We start from the raw sequence: 21,848 nt of genomic DNA on the forward strand, positions 1-21,848 counted from the left end.
TCCTAAGCTTTACATCCAAAAATTCTATTTCAGAGGTGTGGATGTGAGAGGTGAAAGACAGGTTGAGATTATTTTTGTTGATGCTATCGACGAAGTCTTGCGCAGATGCTGTTGTACCGCGCCAGATGATGAAAACATCGTCGATATATCGCAGATACAACGCCATATGGTCATCTATGGCTTGTATGTATTCCTGTCTGAGGACCTGCTCTTCCCACCAGCCAACGTGTAAACACGCATAGCTGGGAGAAAAGCAGGCCCCCATAGCAACTCCCCTCCTCTGTTTATACAAGATGTTATTAAACAGGAAAAAATTGTTGTGAAGGCACCACTCAATGAGCTCTACAATCACTTTGTTGTGAGCATACATTTCTATGGGTCTTGTAGCCAAGAAATGTTTAACTGCCGCTAATCCTTGTGTGTGATGGATACTGGTGTACAAGGATTCTATGTCTAAGGTCATTAGACATAGATCATCCGACCAATCCACATGTTTGATTTTGGTCAGGAAATCCCCGGTATCTTTTACATAACTCGGGAGCAATTTAACCAAATCCTGCAGAAAATGGTCGATGTATTGACCAATGTTCTCGCTGGCACTATTAATAGCGGAAATAATGGGTCTCCCAGGTACAGGTACCACCTGCTTATGTATCTTAGGAATAAGATACAAAACAGGTAGGACCGGGTGTTCTTTGTGCAAGAATTTACTCTCCTCTTTGGAAAGCAAACCCTCTCTTCTCCATTGGGCTATCTTTTTCTGCACCAGTGTTCTAGCATTCTCATATTCTTTGGAAGTGGCTAATTGGTAACATTGTATATTGCCCAGCTGTTTTTCAGCCTCCGCTATATATTGTTTTTTAGGCCATAATACCAGGTTACCACCTTTATCGGATTTTTTTATCACGATATTGCTGTTGTCACCGAGTTTTTTGACCAATTTGTTATATGCAATTCTCTTAAACTTAGCACCACGATGGTATTTGTTCTTTTTAGTGCTGATGTTTAACTGTTTGAGATCTCTTATAACCATATCATGGTAGGTGTCAATGGAGTCTTTTGGCATCAGGGGTACAAATTTAGATTTATTCCTAAAAGGACTTAGACCCGCCCCCTGTTGTGTGTAGTCAATTTTTCTTAGTCTATCTTGGGTAGATATATCAATGGGATCAAATGATGGACTATTGGGCTCCTCTTCCTGAAGGAGATCGTGCATGGTTAATACCCCCCCCACATCTGCAGCCTGTAGACCCGGGGTTTCTTCACATTCATGCACATTATTGTCCGACACATAACTTTGATTTTTATCTGCTTTTAATGCAAAGTGCTTCATAAGTTTGAGTTTCCGTATAAAACAAAAAACATCAATTCTGGTACGTGCATAATCAAAGTTATCTCCAGGGCAAAAATTTAAACCTAATGACAAAAGTTGTTGCTCAGCCTTGGTTAGTACTACATCACTTAGGTTGATGATGGAGTTATCTAATTGCGATTCTTCTTTCTCCAGAATGTTTTCTTTTTTGTTGCTGTTTTTGTGCCTTTTGCGTTGTTCTCTCCTACGCTTATTTCTGGATTTGCGTCTTGCTTTTTTTGTGTCCTGGGACGCAATGTTTTCAGTCTCTCCTCTACTAAAAAATCCAACTCCTCACTCATATTGAGGATTGGATGGTTTGAAGAGATAGTTTCCCCAGATGCACTCGAAATACTTGACCCGCTGGTTACCGACATTGTGTCAATAGATTGGTCTCCACTGGTAATTTCCACTTGCTCCGCATTTTTGGTGGTCGAAGTTTTTGCACAATACTGTTTCCGCTTAGCCAAATCATACTTCCGTGAAAATGTAAAGATCTGGCCATTTTCATAGTCCGCCAGATCCCTAGCGAACTTATGGGCCTTCCTTGCCTTGATCTTTTCCTCATGTTTTCTTAGTCTTTCAGCTATATCCGATTTCGTTTTGCTGATAAAATCAGTGGGGGACAGTTTGTCAATTTTAGCTGTAATTTCATCAAGTTCTTTTAGAATTTCCAAGCGATCTATTTTGGCATATTTACACAAAATACGAACAGAGTTCATTGATGCTTGTAAATGATTCTCACCCCACTCACGGAGCATTTCTGGATTCGGTTTGTTGAAACTTGGGGCCAGTAAAATCCTTAGCCCACGGGGAACACGACCCGCCTCGCTGTATGCAGAGAGTGATTTATTTTCCCACCATTTTGTGATCTCAAGTTTGGATTTCGTCTCAAATAGTTTTAGTAGAATTCTTGCCTCATTATTTTTATCGGGTTCCGGGGCTGGCTGTTGTGTTTTGTTACGCGCCCCCGCTGGTTGAATAGAAAACATGCTCTCCGCCGCCAGTTCCCTTTCTCTCTCATGCTCTGCCGTCGCTGACATGGCAGGCTGTACTGTGAAGCGCTTCAAATATTCGTTTAAATTGACAGCAGTCAGTTTTATTCCTCGTCTTAGCCTGCTGGCTATAACCCCCTTCCTGATATTTCCAAAGAAATGCCCCCACTCACCGGCGAACGCAGTCTTCCGACGAGCCCTCCGACTCGGTAGAACACGTATCGACGCCGGTTTGTGCTCCACGGCGATTATTGAAATCAGGGGGAAACCGCTATACCAATTATATATATATACCCTCTTCCCCAATAGCCCGGTTTAACTCTGCAAGAAAAGAGCGCAGACCACCATGGCTTAGTCAGCTGCAATTTATTTAGCTTCCATAGTAAACACAGCAGCAGCCATATATATATATATATATATATATATATATATATATATATATATATATATATATATTCCGAAAGTTGTCGCTTTGGCAAAAGAACAGTTTGCCAACAGTGTCCAGCAACAAAGAGTCGACCCAGAAGTGCTGGTGCAAGGTGATTTTTAATAACGTGAAGCCAGCGCTGCCGCCATGACGCGTTTCGCCTCCAGGGAGGCTTGATCACATGACAAACTACACATAGTTAGCAAAGCTTTTAAAGTGACAGTGCAATCAAATAAATCATAGGCATGGAAAAAATACTATATAATGAAACGCTGCCCACGTGCAAATAGTCAAAGAATGCAAAAAATCAAGCAATTTTTTCATTGAAAATAGCACAATCCGTGAAATCATGTAAAGGGATTTCCTAGGCAAAGGAGCATATTTGTAGGGCAAAGAAAACATGATAAAAAAACATGATAAAAAACCAACAAAAGTATATACACGACAATTAGTATCATCTATGTACACTATGGGTATTATCTCATAACCATGTTATGCCCAAAAGAAAATAGCTCAGTATATGAGTTAGCAGCGTTAATCCAAAGCCATATGACAATAGATATCAAAATGGAGCCCAAGTGGGCAAGTCACAATAAATGTCTGAACAGCCAAGAAAAGTGCATGAAGAAATAGTGCAAATATAACAATAAAGTGCAAATATTATGATTGAAAATTCTCTAATGTTAAAATTCGTACCAAAATATTTACAAATTGAAGAGAAATAAATTCATCCATATATACAATTACAGAAATTTGGAAACAACAAGCCTAGAACAACGAATATCACATTATCCGGACAGGTCTTACAAAACAAACTCCTAAATCCTAAAGGCAGGTATAAAGGTCCTCCCTATCATTAAGGCCATTAGGATTCTTGGTGTTAAGCTCCAAGATGTATCTCGTCTCGAGGAGGCGGAGTTTGGCCTCACGGTCACCTCCCCTCCTCGATGGCTCGACACAATCAATTAAAAAGAATTAGAGTTTGTCAGGAATGCCTAGATGTTTCTCCTGAAAATGCCTGGCAACCGGATAGTTCTGATCATGCCCAGTTATTGCATGTATGTGTTGGAGTATTCGCTTGTGGGCGGGCAGCTTAGTGCTGCCCACATATTGGAGTCCACACGGACACTCCAACACATAAATGGCGTACTCAGTTTTACAGTTAAGCCATTTAAGGATGGCAGTGGGATGTTGCTGAAAAGGACTTTGGGAGTGGGTCTTGTTGGAACCATATCGACAGGCTTTGCATTGTGGGCAAATCTTGAAGCCCTTCTTAAGTGCTCCCCAGGTTGCAGAGATCTTGGGTTCCAGAGTGTTACTGACCAAGGTTTTGGACATTGAGGGGGACTTTCTAAAAGTCAAAATGGGTTTGGTGTCTATTTTGTGACCAATTACTGGGTTACTGCGGACCAAATTCCAGTTTTTATTTACGATTTTACGTAAAGCCCCATGTTGACGATTAAATGTCAAAATGAGTCGTGGAGAACTCATTTGTCCATCTCCTGTCCCAGGAATCTCCAAATTAGTGTTCCTAGATTTAGAGATCAATGCCTCTTGTCTGCTTACTGAATTGGAGCGCCTGATCGCTTTATTGATATTTTCTGAGGAATAACCCCTGGCCAAGAAACGTAATCTACATGCCTCCTGTGCAGCCACACATTCGGCATCCGAGCTACAAACCCTCCTGATTCGGAGCATCTCCCCAAAGGGAATGCTCCGAATTAGATGTGCAGGATGTTGGCTGTTGGAGTGCAGTATAGTATTACCTGCACTGGGCTTCCGGTAGAGTCGTGTACTCAAGGTGGAATCCTTCACAAATATCTCCACATCCAAAAAACAAATCGATTCAGAACTTAAATTTACATTGAAATTAAGATTGACGTTGTTCAAATTAATCAACTCAACAAAGGCCCTGGCACTATCCTGGTTGCCTCTCCAAATAATAAAAACATCATCAATGTAACGCAAATATAAGGCAATGTTATTGGAAATAAACTCTTGGTGCTGACAGGCGAGGACCTGCTCCTCCCACAGCCCTACGTGTAAACACGCGTAGCTGGGTGAGAAGCAGGCCCCCATCGCAACACCCCTTATCTGATGGTATATTGCGCCATTGAAAATGAAAAAGTTCTGTTCAAGGCACATTTTAGTCATGTATATATATATACACAACACACATACACACATAAACTCACAAACATTTATACTTCCATTATATGTGTGATGAAGGCGTATGCGTTGTAAAACATTTCATGACAAAAAATGTGTGGTAATGGTAGTGCGCGTTAAAAAAAATCATTGTAAAGGCTGTTTCCCCTACAGGTTGTATGACATTGCAGCGTGTTAAAACACAATGCATGCTTTTACCACGCAAAATTGATAGTCTGTTGAGGTAAGTATTTGGGAGAAACGCCACCAAATCCCCCTTTTTTAATTACACTTACAAATCCAATACCCCTACCCACCCCTAAACCCTAAAACACCTTCACTACTCAATATCTTTACCCATCACTAAACCCTGTATATATCCTTACCACCCAATAACCTTACCCACACTTAATCCCTAAAAAGCACCCTACTCCTAAACCCTAAACTCTCCTAAACCACCCTTTAGCCCTACTCACCCCTATACTCTCAAAATACCCTTACCACCCTATACATCCACCCGCCTCTAAGCACTAAAATAACTTTACCATCCTATAACCTTACCCATCCCTAAACCCTTATCCAACCCTATATATATATATTACCTACCTACTGATGGTTGTCGGTAGGTAGTTATAGTTAAGACCTAATTTCCATAGGAAAAGCACCTTTTGACTTGCCTATCACTTTGGCCTCATTTGACAAATCTTCATTATAATTTACAAAAAAAGTGTGAAAGTGAATTCTGTGTATCATAGAAAGTTTGGGGGTGATACGTGCAGTGGGGACGGAGTAATAGGGCTGCAAAAAAAAGGGTGCATATGTAATGTTAATTCCCATAGGAACATGTTGTCGAACCTACAGCCCGATCAGCTGGATGGATGGAACTACACCAAATTTAGCAGAAAAATAGATTTTGTTATGCAGATTGTGCTTTTTCTTATTTTGTTTATATCTGTTCAGTAGTTTTTGAGAAATTTAAGCCGGATATTATAGATATATCTTGCAGGTTTTGTAATGAATCGCGAATGCACGCACTGATGCTCTAATTGGCGAGACACAACCTGAGCAGAAAGTTGCGGTTGCCATTTTATTGTCCGAGAAAAGAGACTGGGGCTATAAATTTGTGTGAAAGCTAACATAAGGGGTCACGGTGCAGATACTCTGACCCCATGTTTAAGAAATGGGTGTGTTAGTGACACAAGTTATGTGTCCAAAAAGGATTTTTTTTTATTGCACGATATGCGGGATGACGCTACAACCGCCAACGTGACCCCGCATGTACCGTCGTGGGGGCGTCGAGGTTATCTGGAAATTCACATAAATATTGGTGGAAATATTTTTTAAAATCTGTGAATTTTTAATAAGCATTGATATACAGATATTGAGATTTTGTTAATTTTTTTTGTCGAATTATTTAGATAGTGTGATGGTTGGAACTTTTTATATAGTTATATTTTTTTAATATGGCGGTGGCTATTGAATTCCTGCTTTTCCTTTCCGCTTACGCTCTGTATCCACTGGGATCGTAATCACTGACGTCATTGCGATCTCCGGCCTCACAGTGAAAACAGAAAATAGGTTTCAGAGATGGTTGTTCTAGAAGTACACTAGTAAAACACGTAGTGTACAGTAGTAAACCCCTTGTGTGTAAAATACTGTAATATGCGTGCATATATGTGTTTTTCACTTTATGATACAGCTGCGATCGTCGCGGTTCATGGCGCCATCGCGACTTACCGATTAACTGCAAAAATGAAAAATAGGTCTCAATGATGGATTTTAAAGAAGCTTAGTTCAAAAACATGAGTTTGAATTTTTTTTTAAAGAAGCATGTACATAGTAATATGTGTAGCGTGATGTTTAGAATGGAATTTTTTTGTTAATATTTTTGGATGTGCTGATGGCCGTTGAATGTCTGCTTTTGTTTTACGATTTCGCGATGTATTCACGACCATCGTGACGTCGTCATGAAGATTCCCAAAACTAAAAAAAAAGGATCCTTATAAAGAAAATTAACAATATTTCAGGCACTAGGGTGGCTCTGACAAGAGCCTTTTTGTTGGTTGTGTGTATATGACAGCTACACTTAAGCCTGGATGCAGGGTTTTAGGTTACTTGAAAAACACCCTGTTGCCTTCGTCTGTAAAGTGCACTCAATCATTTCTATAAATTCCATGCATCTTTAATGCAGATTATTATAGATACAGCCCATGCGATGGTCTCTGAGGAATGCAGAAACTGTTTTATTAGCATGTTTCCTGGCTTTGTCAATCTTTGGAGATAATTGATTTCACCACTTCCATTTCTGTCTTGGGGATATATTAGAGTACACCAAGACAGTGTGAGGGAAAAGCGGCATCAGTTCTGCAAAGGTATCTTTCATTCGGGTTTCCAGCCCTACCGTGGTCATTTCCACCACAGTAAGCAATCATAATGTAAGGAGCTCGGGAATCCACAATGGATTTAACAAAAACCAGCAACTGATGAAACTTTAACCCTCTCTGGCCAAACCAAATAATCTCCACATTTGGCAAACCCAAGTCCCTGTCCATACCACTCTTGTTTGCAGCCTCTTTAGCCCAATAGCTATAGCTGTGGCCACAAACCACAGTCTAGGTGTTTTTAAGTGAAGGAGAAATAGCAGTCAGGAGAAGGCAGGAGCCGAATGAGGTCATTTTCTAAGTGAAAAGCAGTTAAAATGGAGATGTGAGAAAAATATATATATATTTTTATTGGATGCTGTCAGCATGAAAGTGAATAAATTAGGTAGTGTGTTGGATGCCTTAGCAAGAAGTCCTATTATTGGCTGTTGTTTAAAAAAAAGAAATTCAATATAGATATGCTTTTGAATCTGTGGCGTAAACCACACCTGCTGTATCTCAGTTGGAAGTAGCATGCTCCTTCTAAAATGTGCTGTGAACTTGTGACCTACTGGTTCTACTAGGATGCTAGGTGCACTGAGCTAAGAGTGTATTTGGGGAGAAGGGTGTTAACGAGACAGAACCTTTTTTTTTTAAAGTTGAGGAGTTATGACACAGTTTAAGTATTGACAAACTTTAATTTCCAACGGAGGATGATGTAAGAGACCATTGTGAACACGCAGAGACAGGAACCTCGTTTTGGGAAAGGGTTAACAGATGCTAACCATTCACAAGCAGAGATACAGCAGTCTAAAATGAAAGACAGGATTTAATTTGCTGCCTTTCTCATGATCATGGTGTGTGAAGTTGAAGAGGATGTCATTTTATAGTTGCTTTCTACGATAGTAGTGTACCATTCTTGTGTTTAGTTTTTACAATTGTATACAGTGTCAAAACTATCTAGAAAGAGCTAAAAGAATATTGTAATCTACAAACTCGATTCACTGGTATGTAAAAAGCTTTTTAATTAATTCAAAAAATGTACACTTAAAATGAAGATGTGTATAGGAGTTTGATTAAAAGAAGTATCACAGTGATGTGAAAAAAATATATCAGATGAACTCTATTTGGCAGAGGGTATGTGTTCAAGATGTTCGTACTGTTGAAAGTTAACATGAGTAATGCCTTTGAAAATGACAATGTTTTAAATGTCTAAGCATCATGTGCAGAACAGACAGGTCTATTGTGTTTGCATTCTGGGAACTGCACTACTTTTAGTCACATTATTAAATAGGAGTAGTGTAGTCATGAATAAAACATAATAAAATATGCTGTGCCTCTACATAAATTATAAAGTAGTAATACTTGTTTGGTATGCATTAGGAAGTGTTTGTCAATGTAGTTTTTAACTTATATGACCGGTTTGCATATGTTTAGATGGTGTAATATGATTTCTCTGGTTATAGATAATTATATGTAGGATGAGACTCTTGAGTTAACTTAAAGATGCAGAGAACTATATATTTTTGGAAAGATGGCTTGAAGGTGAATATCTATTATGAAATTGCATATATGTTTACATGATGATCTGTGTTCCTTAAGGCTGTTGAAAATTTCATGTATATGTTTGGTGTATTTCTTTAAACATGATATGTTTACAATTGAGGAGGGCTAATAGTGCAGAATGTTTCTTGAGAGTTCTTGTGCTAGATTCACTTGGTGTGTAACTTTTCTTTGAGAAGTGCTGAATATATGTTTCTAAGACACAAGAAATATTTGTAAAATGATGTAGGTCTGCCATCAAGAAAAGGTCTTGTGTTTGGAAATGGTGAGAATTGTTGTTTTCAGTTTTGGAAACAAATTGATCAATGTATGCTCTTAGAGAGCCATGTATTCAATTATATGTCAAGTGTGATATCTGGACTTATTCAATCACCCAGGCACTACATGTGCACTTTTCCAATCACCCAGGCACTAATTATGTACTATTTGAACTACACAGGCAACAACCATGTGTTCATCCAATCACCCAGATAGTAGCAAAGTAGTCATGCGAATACACAGGCACTAACTATGCAGATATGGAACTACCTATGTAGTTCCTACATACCCAGGGAATCATGCCGGTACCACCTATATTGTGAGAGAATCACATAGCCGCTATCTAATCACTCATCCAATCATTCCAGGGAATATTGTGTACTCAACCAGAAACAAATTTTATTTAGGAATATGTACTTTTTTAGAACCATCTGGTGAACTATATATGTTACCTTTCACACACTGTTTGCATGTACTCTGAAGAATTAGTGAGCTGTATGCTATTCTACAGATTAATGTGTAAATTGTTATATGCAGTGTTTGGCAAAATTTACATCTGACACATCTAAGTAGAAACGTATTGAAACACTTAGGGGCTCATTATGATGTTGGTCGGAAAGCCCCTGACTGACACCGTCTCAGATTCAAGACAGACCGACTTGGGGTTGGCGGTTCTGACTGCCAGATCACAATGCTTCCGCAAACTTTTGGTCCGATTCCTATAGTTCTCTATGGGAGCTTGTGTTACAGCTGTAAATTGGCCATAACAAAAGCTCCTATGGGAAAGGGAGGGGGTGTAAACCCTGCACCCTGTTTCAGGCACCCTGTGATGCCTGCCACACGGTGCAGATTTCCTTCGGCCACCAACCATAGGCCACGGGGGAAAGTGAGCCCTGCATGGGGCCCCCAAACTCACTATCCAACAGCTGTCGAAATCCGACATCGTAATCCTGACGGCGCAAATTCCGTCCATAGGGGGTTACTGTGTGGTTCTAACCGACAGGAATATTCCGAGAGCTGGTTGGAACCGAGTTGGAATGACCGGCCGGTTTATGTTCCAACCGTGAACATCGTAATCGGGCCGTCGGAGCGTATACATACCAAGTCGGTCGGAAGGGCTCCGACTGTCGGTCAGAGGCTTTCCGACCAACATCGTAATGAGCCCCTGTGACACAGTGGTAGAGAGGTACAGAAATAGCTTTTATGTTGGGTTTTTGGATTTCGTGTTTTGAGGCAATGTATATACTTTTACACTTTGGTTGATGTTTATTTTAAAATTGAGTACATAAGGGATACAGTGGTTGTTTTGCATGTATAAGTGAGAACCGAGATATGGTGCAGGTGTGTTGTAGGAGAGAGAGCTATAATATTAAAAGCTAACTAATAAATTAAGTTTTGTGTTAGGGTTTGGTACATTGAAGAAAGTGCTTATAGTTATATAGGTAGGTTCATTTTTAGATTTAAAACTGCAGCATAACTTAAAAACTGTTTTTATATTATGTGTAAGCCAGCAGTAAAGTAGTTGGTACATTGGCTGGAAAAAAAACTGACATATAGTTTTTTTTATTTTACAGAACAATATCTGCATAATTGCGGACAGAATGCCTACACAAACTCTGAGGAATAATGAACAGAAGCAACTACAGTATATATGCAGAACTGAGTGGCTCATTATGAAGGCGGAAGGACCGCCACCGCCGGGGCGGCAGTCTTTCCGCCATCACCAAGCTCATTACCCGCCACCAAATTAGGATGACGGATATTGCGGCGGACGCAAAGTCCACCCGCCTCTTTTCCGCCAAAGGCAATCGCACCGATTGCCTTGGCGGGCGGTGCGGCGCCCCTGAAATGGTGGCGGTGCCTAGCAGGCACCGTCCACCAGATCAGGATGTGGGTTTGGGAAGGCCTTTCCATGATGGCGATGCCACCAGGGAAAGGCTGGCAGGTTTTGGGTTTGGGGGCCTGTTGCGGGCCTGCCTTGTTTGGGGGGTGTCGCTGCACTGGGGGGTACCCATGGTAGCCCCCCTCATTTTCATGCACCAAGTCGCAGGCACCGCGTGGTGCCTACCACGTAGTGCAGGGAAATGCTGTTCACGCACTTTTCACATTGCGTGCAGTGCTGCAGCCAGCAGGACCGCCCACAATGTGAAAAGCCCAGGATGCACCTGCCAGTATGGCGGGCACATCATAATCGCAATGATGGGACCTCCGCATGTCTTGCGAGTAGTCCCAAACACCACTACGATGGCGGGTGGACCTAGTCCGCCCGCCATCGTAATCAGCCCCTGAGACTCAAAAGGGGCAAAATGAAAAAAAGTGGTGAACAAAAAAAGAGCTATTGGTAAGAGGACAAAGTCCTTTCTTACAAATATACTTTCACATGGTACTGTGGCAGACATACAAAAGGTTTGTGATGATGTGGTTTCGTTTCTCTATTCCTGAGCAGAATTCTATGGTAAATGAAGAGTAAAGAGAAAGAGCTGCAGTACAGGACACAGACATTACAGTTGATAGTTTTGAAAAAGAGATTACAAAATTTAACACAGCATGGTCTCAAAAACCAGAGTATATTTGTATATCTTGTTGACACACTCACTAGAAGATTCAAGCACAGACTAAAATGTGAAAAAGTAAACATTGATAACTAGAAAAAGCTAGCTGTGTATTTACTTGTAGAGGAATGCTTTGACTTGTTCATACGGCAATTTAAATGTAAGTAGTGTTACCATAAATTCAAAGATAATAAAATAAAGCCACATAGATATTAGACATCCATTTTGAAAGATAATAAAATGCCTACTAATGTAGAAAAACTATGAATGGACCAAAGATTTAAAAAAATCAGCATTTATGATACTCTGCAGCATTGGGTAGGGCTGTTAAGGACTGCTATCCAGCAGTCACTACAACTCCACAATCCATGCAGTATAATGCCATCTGGGAAAACTGTGGAGCCAAATCTTGAAGTTGAGGTTGGACCTCTGAAGGGACTCTCTACCCTGGTGTTGTTGCAGTTGCTACTGAAGTTGAGGGTCCTTCAGGCTTGCGTTGCCTTCTTGCTGCTTTTACACTATTGCTATGGTTTGTTTTAGATGCTAAAGCATGGAGGTAGTCACGCAAGAATATTTTTTATTTGTAACACTTGACGATACACTGACAAAATATCAGCACTCAAAATATCCCCATGCAAAAATATTGTGACCAAAATATTCATGTAAAAAATATCGACATCCTATTCTTATAATAGTAAGTACAAAAATAATGTGACCAAAATATTGATGTAAAAAATATCAGCATCCTATACTTATAATGGTAAGCACAAAAATATTGAGAAAACAAATATCGATGTCATTATTATAGTTATATGAAATATTGATTTTCAAATATATATAAATTAAAATGATAAATAGAAAATAGGGAAATTTACTTTTTTAATATATATCTTAACAAATATAACAAATAAACTCAATAAAAAAAGTTAAACACACATATGTAATAATTAAAATATATATCTTCTAACAAAAAAGCTATTAAACTAATCATTATAATTTATATTATAAATAACAAATAATATGAAAACAAATAAATATATATATCTACATATACCATTTACATAAAATCTTTAAAAAACAAAGCATTATATTTAAATACAAAATTAAACAACTTAGGGAGGCATTAGCATGGCGGATCACCACCGCCCATCCAGCGGTGGCGATTTACCCTCAAAAAACACCCTGCCAGACGGCTTGTTACCCCGCCATATTAGAATGGCGGGGGGTACCACGGCGCACGGTCCGCCACCTTTCGCTGGTAGACAATCATCACAGTTGCCTACCGGGCGGAAAAGGCCCACAATATGGTGGCGGTGCCGCATCCATATTATGATGCTGCCGGTTTCATGCCTTTCCATGGTGGAGACTACGCCATGGAAAGGCGTGCAGGAATCACTTTGGGGGCACAATGTGGGCCCGGGGTGGTAGGGACGTGAAGAAAAGACTACAGCCTGAGCGTAAGGTCATGCTCTGAAGCACCTGGCAAAGGGGTGGGAGAGCTGCGCCAGCATTGTTATTAAAAAAACAGCGTTGTTTTCGTCATTCTGAACCTGTTATTTTAATCATTCACTCACCTTCACGCTGTGCACTGCGATTCCCTGGTCCACCACTGAAAGTTCAGATTGTGTGGAGGGAAGGTACCGCAACACAGGAAGTGGGGAAGCCTACACTACTTCCGCAGGTCAGCATTCTAGCAGCTGATACCTGCCCTTTAAAAGCCACATGCCTGCAGTAACGCGCTGCAGACTCGCGCAGTGGGCACGCCGCTGGCACGCTATAGGCAAACCCGTCTGTACCCATCCACGCCAGACGGGCTTAGGGCCCATAAACCCTGCATCTTTTTCCCCCAACCATCATATTACTCCATTGCACAGCTCAAACAGCCTTATAGAACTTTAGGAAACGCCTGCGCCCATTCCATCCTGCCTGAAAACTTCCCCGACCACTGCCCGCAATGTCAGCACAAATTTACCCCTCCCAACCTGGAACCATCCACTCCCTCTGAGTATTTCAAAATTCTACTACTAAACTGCAGATCCCTTCCTAAACACACAATAGAAATCTGGATGCTTCTTACAGATCTAGACCCAGATGTGTTGTTTCTGACGGAAACATGGCTTACCCCATGCTCCGAACCCGACATCATTCAAGCCCTTTTTCAAGGCTTTGTGATGCAGAAGGTTGATTGTGCAACAGGCAGAGGGGGCGGGATTGCGATTATCCATAAGGACCAATTTATCTGCCGCTTGCTTGGGAGTCCAACCACCGACTGCGAGAGCACTCACTTTAATATAGAACTCTCACCCTGCCTATCTTTTTCGGGGATCCTTATTTATCGCCCCCCCCCCCCCCACCCGGAGCAATGGGCTCATTCCACCAATCACTACTTGAGGCTGCAGCTAACCTAGCAAGTTTAGCACCCAATTTTACACTCCTCGGAGACTTTAACCTCCACTTTGACGATATTTTGGCTGCTAACTCAAATGAGCTAACTAGGGACCTCTCAGCGCTGCATTTGATGCAAAATAATTTACAAGCCACCCATGTGAAAGGTCACCTATTAGATCAGGTTTTATCAAGCCTAGAGGACCTCAATGGATCTGACCGTATCCCTCTTCCATGGACTGATCATTTCTTGATCAACCTCTCTTGGCACCATCAACACACCAATCATTCCCCCAACCCACCTGGACCTTTGGCAGTCCTTGGTCTAAACTTCCCTTAGAGAAATGGATTCAAGCCCTTGAAAGAACCAAACCCAAAGCTAACCTCTGCCCAATAATTGCAAAAAAAGATTTCTCTAACTGGATAGAGCAATCGTTGGAATCAGAATAAAAAAGGTGAAAGGTCTTACAACGCCCCTTGGTTCACCCCTGAGTTGCGTGCAATCAAACAGCAATGCAAAATCAAGGAAAGACAATGGAGAAAAGAATTCCTTCCCGCAAAAAAAGCTGAATACAGAGTGGCTATCCAAAAGTATAAATCTGAAATAAAAAAAGCCCAAGCCTTCTTCTACGAAGAAAAGATTCTTTCGTCCCAGAACTTTCACTCAAATCACCCGTCCCTCGAAATGTCCCAGATCCCTCCGGCCAACGGTGCAATAAATTAGCAAACTTCTTTAACCACAAGGTACAAGACATCCTCGAATCTCTACCACAGAGGAGTGAAGCTCTAAACTAAGATCGATTCAGACCCATGCACCACCAAACCCACCCTTGAGACCTTTCCCCCTATTCTCCTGCAAACTCTGCTCACTTTGCTGTCCACGGTTAAGAGCGGATCACCAAGGGACCCAGCGCCACTCAACATTCTGAAAAAAGCAGTAGCCACCTTAGCCCCCAACATACTGAACCTGATTACCACTTCATAAAATACAGGACTGGTCCCCCCCAGCTGGAAAAAGGCTATGGTTTTTTTGAAACTCACAATCTGCTCCACTCCTCCCAGACAGGGTTCCGGCATCGTCAGAGCACGGAAACGGCCCTGCTGGCAGTAGTAGAGGAAAGCAAAAAAATCCACTGCCATTATTCTCCTCGACCTAAGCGCAGCGTTCGACATGGTGAACCATGTGACCCTAATTAACCGTCAGAGGAACATGGGAGTCACAGGCACCGTGCTTCAATGGCTGTGCTCCTTCTTAGAAGGAAGAACCTTTCACGTCTTTGAGGAGAATGTTATATCTGAACCGGCCAACTTGACAAGTGGCGTCCCGCAGGGCTTCTCTCTCAGCCCGACCCTTTTTAACGTTTATATGGCCCCCCTGGCAGCCATAGTAGCCCCCTCTGGAATCCGTATAGTGACATATACGGACAACACGCTGCTGGTAGTGGCAGTCAATCAGGCAGAACATAACACCAACAGTCTCCATAGCTGCCTAGAAGACAATTCCAAATAGTTGGATAGTTCCTAGCTCAAGCTCAACGATGGGAAAACCGAGATTATGGTCTTAGGTAACCAGAGCAGCTTCTACCCTAACTTAATGTGGCCTTTAGGCATGGGATCCCCCACCCCCAAGACCGAAATCAAAAGCCTGGGCATCTGGTTGGACCAGGATCTGAATTTCAGAACACAGGCCAGGAAGACAACAGCTACTTGTTTCGGACTGCTCAGAATGGCCCGGAAAGTCCTTCCTCTTCTCCCCTCCCCAGCAAAAAGGTACTAATACAATCCCTAATACTCTCCAGGCTTGACTTTGGGAATGCATTATACCTAGGCTCCCCCTCCTCAGTAATTGCCAAACTCCAGTTAGTCCAAAACAGTGCAGCCAGACTCCTGACGGGCACTTCCAACAGACAATCAGCCAAACCGGCAATTCGTTCCCTTCACTGGCTCCCCGTGCATGAACGAATCAAATTTAAATCGTTGTGCATTGCCCATAAAACACTGTCAGGACAAGGCCCCGCCATTAACTCAGCCCTGATCCTCCCTTATAAACCCAAAAAACTTGGGTCAGATGATTTGCGTCTGACCGAGGTACCTAGAATAAGAAGAGCCAGAAGTAGCGGACGACTGTTCTCTTACAATGCCTCCATACTCTGGAATTCCTTGCCACTACATCTATGTCTGATCTCCAATCTCCAATCACCATACCTTCAGAAAACAACTTAAGACCCTGCTGTTCTCCTAGTCAGTCTCCGTCCATGTTCGTCCACAGCGCTTGGACACTTCCGGATAGCCATGCTTTTCATTTAATTTCATTTCACTTGGGGGGTATCCATGGTACCCCCCTACATTGGCATACACAAGGTGGCAGGCACCCCGCGGTGCCTCTCACGTTGTGCATGCCGATGCACAACATGCATTTACAGCATTGTGGCAGGGGCTGCTCACAGCACCGCCTGCCACAATGTTGTATATGTTGTATATGCGGGATGCAACCGCCACGGTGGTAGTTGCATCCTAATTGGAGGTGCGGGACCAACGCACCACTGGCTGCCGGTCCCAGCACTGGCGTTGGACTTCTAATGGAGCCATTAATATTCTTTAAATGTAGCAATAATTATTTTACACATTAAAATTATGAATTAATTGGAAATGTTATAATATTTAATAAACAGAAACATGATATTATACATTATAACTGCATAAAATACATATTCTGTTCCCACTACACTCTATACCAAACTATTAAACTTAATATATAAAAATGTTCCTACTCCCACGTCACAAAACACAAAAACAATAAAACTGGTTAAAATGTACAAATCTATATCGAAGATATATATAGGGAAAGTGCTAGATTATGAAGGGGTAACATTTACTATTCCCACTCCAATGAGGGCAACAGAAGGGAAAGTGTTGGTTAGCCCTGTGGTAAAATTTACTATTCGCACTCAGTCAGTACAACATTAGGGAAAATGTTGGATTGCGGAGTCGTAATATTTACTATTCCCTCCTCCCCACAATGAGTGCAACAATAGGAAAAGTTTTGGATAGCGGAGGGATGAAATTTACTATTCCCACTCCAGTCGGTAAATAGTAGGGAACGTGTTGGATTGCGGAGGGGTAACATTTACTATTCCCACTCCAATAAGTGCAACAGTGGGGAAAGTGTTTTATAGCAGAGGGGTAAAATGTACTATTTCCACTCCAGTCTTTTCAACGTTAAAAACAAACAACATAACGAATAAAATAAAATTCTTTTAAAAACAAAGTTAATAAAATATATAAATATGTTGAGAAATAATATGAAAATATATTTAATGTTAAACATTTTGAAAACGAAAAACATCACAAATACCTACAAATATTTACATATAAAACACAAAAATAATTTTCATACAAATAAATATTTTACTTAAAAATTATTCATTAACAAAAACATTATTATACACATTTAGTTTTGTTACTTCCCCCCTAAAACACAAAACTCACAAACTGCACCTAAACATTAATTTCACTATTAATATAATTATCCCTCAACAAACTAATTTTCATTAATTAAATATACATTTTTAACAATTATAATTAATATGCTTCTCACACCAAATCTTCACAACGCACACAACACACTCCTAGCATTTAACAAACGTATTTACACAATTAACATCCTCAATTAATAACTAATATTTATTAAAAAATAACTATTAATTGCTTTAATTTAATTTACTTCCCAACCCATACCCCTACGAAACCCACAACCCACATCTAAAATAAATGTATTTGCAAAATGAACATAATTATCAATTAAACAAATATTTTGAAATAAAAAACAAATTATAATCATTAAACTTAATTAACTTCCCACCCTATATTCTCCCCAACCCACACCTAAAATAAAATATAAAAAAATGTATTGCATAATAAAATTATTTTTCAATTCAATAACTAATAGTATTTAAGAACTAATTATAATGTAATTTAAAATGATTTACTCCCGACAGTTTACCCCTATAAACTCAATACCCACACCTAAAGAAATGTAATTAAAGACATTGCTTGGTTAATTATACATTAATATTTATTAGCATTTAATTAATTGATTAAAAATAAATGACTTCCCACCCTTATCCATATAACCTCACATCATAACTAATTGTTTTGACACAATTAACATAATTATCAATTAATTAATTAATAATTAACAACTAATTTGTAATTAAAAACAAATTACTTCCCACCCTTTATCCCTATAGCCCAACAACATGCAACAAAAAATTACACAATTAACATTAATTATCAATTAGTTAATTAATAATAATGTAACAACAAATTAATTTATCAAAAATATATTACTTTCCAACCTTTACCCCTTTAAACTCCACAACCCACACATACATTTTACCTCAAAACAATTAAAACCACAACACAATTAAATATCATTTAAATAAATATTGTTAAAAAAATAAGAATCATTAATTTATTATAATTAAATTCCATGCCACCCTAATTCCCTATAAACCCACTACGGAACTAAAAAATACCAACAATATTTTAATTAAATGTATTAACCACTAAAAATGTAACATATTTATTAAAAAACATTAGCAACACTTATATAAAAAAAATGACATCACATACATTTACAATAAATACTAAAATACATAACACTAATTAAAAAACGATATTTTGAATAACTATATTTTTGCAAATTATATTAATGACTTCTATTTTTATTACTTACCTTCAAATCGATATTCTTGACATCAATATTTCCATGTCACCATATTTTATACCCGATATTCTTGTACATCGTTATTTGCAACTCAATATTTTGTCTAAACATCCCCCTTGACAATGTCTTGTGACATATTGTGTATTGCGCAACTTTGCTCACTATGATTGCCTCTAAAAGAATGTTCAAGATAGGTAAATGGGTGTGTTTTTCTTATTTTTTTAGTTGAAAATGGTATCATCCAATTATATTACTTTAGTTACGGTGACATGATTTTTTGTTTTTAAATGTATTTATTTTTTTGTGCTTTTGTAAAGTTTTACAATTTTTTTGTTCTTTATTATGGTAACAAAAACGGCAAATGGTACTGGAGGAATTCGAAAAATGTGCACAAAGAAATATGCAAAAAATATAAAAGAGGAGAAAAAATGAGCATGTATGATTTTTTTGCAGCATTGCGAATAGCTGTCTCTCACTGCTCACCAGCACTTATAACAATAGTACAGTCTATGCTATACGTGGCCATTCTTGAAAACTCTGGAGCTATATCTGGTATAATAGTCTGCACCTCTGTGGAAAAATTCCGACCGGCACGTAGAGACCAATTCCAGCAACATTTCCCATAGGAGCAGGTACCATAAACGTCCATTCGAGTCACCCGAAAGCTGTCACACAGCAGTTTCCGGCCTCACAAGTACGATGCGTACTACATAAGCGCCGAACGGGTCGCCACGTCCAGCATGTCACAGCATCCGGGAGAGTTGAATAGCAGGTACGATTCGCTCCACAACATGAGCCACAGCAACGAGATGGACCGACTCTTAATGTGTATGAGACGGAGCAACAATCGGCAAGTATGAAACGTACCAAAGATGAATCCCATCGCACAGGTCATCCCAGTATGGTACATCTATGTCCGGATCAGGAACAGACGCGTACATCGCAGACGGTAAGTCCAAAGCCAACCACACAAACGAACATCACAAACCTGCGAAATGACACACACACACATAGGGAGTGGATATCCCTTCCTTCAGCAACAGCCAAACCATAGGGGATGCATGGCCATCACTACCAACAGGTCCCACACATAGGGGGGTGCCCATCACAACCGGCAGGCCACACTCATAGGCGCTTGGATGCCCATCACCACCAGTATCCACTAACCATAGGGGACACAATGCCCATCACCACCAGTACTCCCACCCATAGGGGCTGAATGTCCATCACCCCCAGTATGCCCTACTCATAGGGGACACAATGCCCATCTCTACCAGTACCCCACCCGTAGGGGGCTGTATGCCCATCACCCCCAATACCCCCTACTCATAGGGGGCACAATACCCATCCCCACCAGTACTCCCACCCATAGGAGGCTGGATGCCCATCACTGTTACCATCCCCACTCATAGGGGGCTGTATGCCCATCACCACCGAAACCCCCACCCATAGGGGGTAGAATGTCCATCACCCCAGTACCCCCTACCCAGAGGGGACACAATGCCCATAACCACCAGTACCCCCACTCATAGGGGGTAGAATGTCCATCACCCCCAGTACCCCCTACTCATGTGGGCACAATACTCATCACCACCAGCACCCCCACCCATAGGAGGCTGGATGCCCATCATTATTACCATCCCCACTCATAGGAGACACACTGCCCATCACCCCCAGCACCCCCACCCATAGGGGACTGTATGCCCATCACCCCCAGTACCCCCTCTCTATCACAACACCCACCCATAGGGGGTAGAATGCCCATCACCACCAGTACCCCCTACTCATAGGGGGCAGTATGCCTAGCACTACGAGGATTCATACACATAGGATGTGTAGGCAAACCCTCCTACCATTTTTGCAAGATTTAATGAATCTGTGTGTAAAATGCTCACAACACAGATCCAGACAGTGAATATACATTGTGACTCCCAACACATGTGCCCAAAAGGTGATAGTGGGGTTCACAAAACAGCATCTCAGGAGCAATGTGGTAATGGGATCTAAACCCCCAATCACTACAGTGACGATAAGGTGCGTGTGGACATGAAAATAGCTGTATCTCCAAACCAGCATGCATGATTCCTAGTCCCAACACCACAAGCAATGTTGTGGCAATGTAGTGGTTGTGTCACATACAAACATAGATTTGGTGAGGCAAAGATTGCTGTGTATCACAAGTACACCGTCTGCCATGTGCAGACAAGCAATGGCCATGATCCCTGATGATTACACCAGTGTACAATTAGACAATGCGACAAGTGAGAACCATGATGAATACACACACATCTATACAAACAGACCCACTAACTAAGGAATCCTGTGGAGACTGTAGATGTCAGGTGACCAAGTCCCATACCATAGCAGCAATGGTACACACCAAACATGATGCATCTGCAGACTGATGAGCCAGGAGATGCAGGGACACTAGGTAAAAACCACCAAACAACATACAGCCAATTGACCGCAAACGCCATACCAGTGAAGTGGAGCAGATGCACAAACATAGGCAGCCCTACGATGCATATCATAAACAACTTGTGTGTGTGTCTGTGTCCCCAGGCAAGTACACAACACATGACAGTGGGCAGAACTCCAATGACACAGATCAAAGTGCCATACAAAAGTAACTCATGAATTGGGAATCCCTTGGTGGGCAAGAAGGCATCCCAACTCATTCATGTGACACAAGCTGTGCACAGCAAACAACATGGCAAGAGACAGCTCAACATAGCCCTACCCTCAGGGACCCTACATTGGAGTGACAATAGCTTGTACAATCCCAATGTGATGACAAAGGTAGATGGTGCCCATACTGTGGAGTACAGTCATCTGCGTGCACTGGGTCATGTGTCCTGACCAACAAACTGCCATCACACCTACACAAACAAATCAATGGCCAGGGCCTGACATCAATGAACAAAAAGTAGGTAGGGGCCTAGCCATGAGACAACTCACATTTGGACACCCTCAACACAACACACCTTTATGTGCAACAATGGGCATCAGCTAAACACACATGGACTGGTGACATTGCTCATGCAGCCATGACAATCCCAGGGGTGTTGGGTGGGGGTTAA

The 21,848-nt window shown here is 41.0% G+C and overlaps 1 protein-coding gene across 6 annotated transcripts in view; it reads left to right on the forward strand.

Moving 5' to 3' along the window:
• The window catches only part of ATP8B4 (ATPase phospholipid transporting 8B4 (putative)), a 4,589,528-nt gene that overhangs the window by 3,412,398 nt on the left and 1,155,282 nt on the right, over window positions 1–21,848 (forward strand). The window lies entirely within an intron of this gene.

This window comes from Lissotriton helveticus, chromosome 3_2, assembly GCF_964261635.1.
Source record: "Lissotriton helveticus chromosome 3_2, aLisHel1.1, whole genome shotgun sequence".
Taxonomy (NCBI): Eukaryota; Metazoa; Chordata; class Amphibia; order Caudata; family Salamandridae; genus Lissotriton; species Lissotriton helveticus.